Raw genomic sequence first — 4,484 nt, forward strand, 5'->3', positions numbered from 1 at the left:
ACACAAATTCATCAACAAAGAGAAATTTCCAACTAGACCAGAAGAAATCATGAAATGAAACATTTCAACCATCTTTCAGGGCAGCTGTTCCTAGTGGCTTGTCACACTCACTAGCTCTAGCTGAACTTACATTTACCAGTATCAAACAGACAATTGTTGCAGATAACATCATTTTATGTTATCCAGTTTAAGGGAAAGTGACTTGATTTTATGGGAATTACTTTAGCTGAACCAGCCTGTAACTAGATGTGAAGATGAGTATATTTGATGAGGTTTCTGGGTCAGTAAGAGTTCAATTTGTGAGCTCTGTGCTACTTAGTGAGGACTCAGACAGGAACCTCATGCTTTTCCTTCAGAATGAAGCTGATGAAATGGAAAATCCTACAGAACCTCTGAATAAGACAACTTGTTTGTCCTCGGAAGTTGATTCTACTCCATGCATGTCAGCATTTGAATTTCCACTAACAGAAATGGAGCAAAGCTTTGGTTTTGTCACAACCACGGCCACAGAAGTGGCTGATGAAGAATTTACTGAGGAAAACATGATGAAACTCCAGCTTTTGCAAGATGACCAAACAGATGAAGTTTCCCCCTTGTCTAATGATGAAGAGTCAATAGTTAGTCAAGCATGGTTCACAGGTAAGGAAGCTAAGGATGCTCTAACTAATCAAGGACATAAATGGAAACAGGGGATGTGGTCCAAGGAAGAAACAGATATTCTGATGACCAACATCAAAAGGTATATGGAGGAACATGGAGTAGAGAATCCGGTAGAAATCATTTTTAAGATGTCAAAAGGTAAAAGAAAAGATTTCTACAAGTCTATATCATTGGGTCTGAATCGACCTTTTTTTTCAATCTATAGAAGAGTGGTCCGAATGTATGATGACAGAAACCATGTGGGTAGGTACAACCCTGAAGAAATAGAGAAGCTCAAGGAGCTCTGGCAGACACATGGCAATGACTGGATAACAATAGGGGCTGCCATGGGAAGAAGTCCATCTTCGGTCAAAGACCGGTGCCGACAAATGAAGGATACTTACAACACAGGAAAGTGGACCGAAAAAGAAGAACAGCTTCTTGGCGATGTGGTTCATGAATGGACATGCACCGAGGTGAATGAGAAGGTTACCCAGGGTGTATGTTGGGCGACAGTGGCTAAACGAGTGGGCACTCGCTCAACAAAGCAGTGTCGTGCTAAATGGCTCAACTACTTGAACTGGAAACAGACTGGAGGTATTGAGTGGACAAGGAAAGATGAAGTCACTCTCGTCTACAGGTTAGCAGAGTTTGATGTACCTGATGAAAGTGAAATACCCTGGAATGAATTATCTAAAGGATGGGAAAGTGTTCGTTCACCACAATGGGTTCGAAGTAAATGGTGGACCATCAAAAGGCAAATTACAAATCACAAGGATTTTACATTCCCAGTCCTAGTAAGATGTCTTCAACAAGAATATGAAAAACAGAGTGCCAGCCTCAGATTTTGGGAGAATAAAACTGAATCTGAAGTATCAGATAGCAACACTGATATTAATGGAGTCACAGGTGTAGAAGATAATAACCCATCAGTCCCCACGACGGGATTGCAAATTACACTCCAGCTCGTCCCCAGGCTCTCAGCAGACTTACCTGCTGCCATAACCCTGCCCACTGGACCACAGTAGATGTTTGAGATTCTCCTTCCTTTCCATTTTTGTTCCATTCCCTCACCTTGCACCTATTTCTTTCAAACAAGTTCAACTCATGGCCTTCCCTTAACTCTGACCACTTGGTCCACAGTAAGCCTGACAGCTGCTGCATCTAATTCTTCTAGCCCACCACATTTCATCCATTATCCCCATAGCATCCTGTTGAACATTCCAGTCAATTACAAGTGACGTGTGATATACTAAGAATCATCACTAAACTGTTGCTGAAAATGGCATTGCTTTTTTCACATCCCAAGCAGAATTGGCATTCAAAGGTGACATCTACTTTTATGATTTTTTCGGATTTTAATGCATTCAAAGCAGACAATTTTCCTGACATAATCCTTCAGCTAAGATGGCTCTGCTGCCATATATTAATGATACTCTTATTTATAAATTCAGAAACCCAAATAGCAAAGAATTAATGAACCATGCTATGAGTACAAGCTGAAGAAGAATTTTCCAACACTAACTGTAAGAAGAAGTTCACTCAGATTTGTTGAGTGTTTGTGTTTCTGAGGAGTTAGTCACTCATCTACATAGAGCAAGTGCATTAAACAAGTGATGACAAAACCATGGTTTGTGCTCCTTCACTACTAGGCTTGATCAAGGCAGGGAATTTTACAGATACTGAATCAGTGTGTGTCAGAACACTAACAAGTCTCTTTGAGTCACCAAAGCTTAAGTTCGGTAATATCAGTTATACACATCAGACATGCTACTTGATTCAGTCTCTGTGAGGGCTGATTTTGTTTCAGCAAGTCCTCGCAGTATAGTGCAATGCTTTTTGGTTACAAACATAGAGACTTTGGAGGTGACTATATGTTTGTTATTCATGGTTAGCTCATTGCTGGCAGCTGTAGCCAATTTAGGAAGAAAAAAATAAGAATGTGAGTCAAGAAAAGTCACTGTAGTTTTTCTGTTTATAAAGGGAGCAGGAGTTTCTAACTAAAGCCACTCTCAGCTAAGAAGTGTCCACCCTCCCATATAAAGCCACTAGGTTTAAGTTAGCATACTGAACTGAAAGTAAATGAAAAAAGAGATACTCTGCCTGTACTTGATATCCCAGACACTTTATTTCATATTGTACTATATCAAGTTCACAGAAATTCAACAAAGAACTTGGTTTGTACCGTCACTAGGCAATGTACTACATGAATAGCAATTTTAAAGAAAAAATTTCATCTGTATCTATTAAAAAAAACATAAAAATATTCCTTGCTACCATTTATTGACAGGATCAATATAAAATTTCAGCAAAAGTATAATTGTACAATTTTATTGTGAACAATGATTACATCATAATTCACTATTTCACTTCAATAGAACACAAAAAAATATGAAATGTTGTTTGAATGGTGAACAATTAGTCTGTGCTTAAGAATAAAACAAGCTGTCTTACAATATAAGTTTAAGATACTTTTGTCTGTGTTTACTGAAGTTTTCTTTGTGCAGGAAGGGATGTTTAGAACAATTATGTAGACTTCTGGTAGAGTAACTCAGACTTGGAAATTTTCCACAAGGGCATACAAAAGTCTAAATCACAGCAAGGATGTCACTGAGATTGTTTTGCCAGGAACGATTCATGAACTTTAAAATGAATACTAAGGAGCTGACTCTGATTGAATCGCATTAGGGTCTGTTTATGCAAGTTTGAGCTTGGGCTACACAACTGTCTCTCATACAGGAGAGGGCAGCCCTAAGCTTAGTTTCAGCGAAGATTATATAGAGACAAAAAGGGGGTATCTAACCTGGTACACATCTGATTAGGGGGTGTTTATGGTCTTAACAGAATTGGCTGGTGCTGGGAACCAAACCATAAAATTAACTTCTGCTTTTTTCCTTATTTATTTACTTATTTATTTTGGAATCGAAGTGCCAAGGGCAGACTTGTAACCTGGAGGTCCAGATTTATTGGAAAATAACCTCAAAACTGTTGATAGATGCAGGTTTTCTTGGGGATTAACCTGGAAATTGATGCTAGGTTCTGGCCTGTTAACTAAAATTCAATCTTAGGTCATTGTCTCTAAGATGGAGTCTGAATTCAAAATATCTGTCTCTCAAGATATTTGTAATTCAAGTCAATCCTTTCTCATGAGAGAATGTTCAGTATCTGTTAAGAATAGCAAAGCACATACAGCAACTTCCCCCCATATACTGCCCACAAAATGCATCTCCTCCCCCCCAAAAAAAATCAGTTATATATCATAGAGTAACTATGATAGAGTAAGGCATATCAGATCTCAAATAACTACTCTCCATTTTTGAGTATTAATGTACTTTTCATCATGTATATTCATGAGACTTTCTGTTTATCTTGGTTATCTTGCCTGAGGCCACTGTCTTTTCTTTTATTTAACCCCAATTTACTGATATTACTACTTATATCACACAACAGAGTAAATATATCTTTATCTTTCTCTCTTATCACTATGTATACACATATGATATATAGGATGCATATGTGTGTGTTATAGAATTAATACAGGTTAATGTGGCTGCAACAGATTAAAGATTCTTCAGAATCAATCTAATCCAACTTTTTATAGAAATTCAGTGAATGAACCGATGAATGGATGAATGAGGGGTAGCTTCTAGAAATACTTCCTGTGAGCTTAAAGGTCCCAGATGTAAAAATCAAGGAAAATGACTGAGCACAATCCAGAGCAAGAACTGGGTCATACACAGGTTTAGATATGTAAATTGTGTACAGATAGGCAGTTGAGTTGGCTGCATCATCACAGAGTAGTAGAAGAGATGATGAATTCCCCTGTCCTTGATGCTCCTACCAGG

The 4,484-nt window shown here is 38.2% G+C and overlaps 1 pseudogene; it reads left to right on the top strand.

Moving 5' to 3' along the window:
- The first annotated feature begins 254 nt into the window (after positions 1–254).
- On the top strand, positions 255–1,667 carry LOC114623305 (annotated as a pseudogene).
- The last annotated feature ends 2,817 nt before the right edge of the window (positions 1,668–4,484 follow it).

The sequence above is a fragment of the Grammomys surdaster genome, unplaced genomic scaffold, assembly GCF_004785775.1.
Source record: "Grammomys surdaster isolate TR1022 unplaced genomic scaffold, NIH_TR_1.0 61, whole genome shotgun sequence".
Taxonomy (NCBI): Eukaryota; Metazoa; Chordata; class Mammalia; order Rodentia; family Muridae; genus Grammomys; species Grammomys surdaster.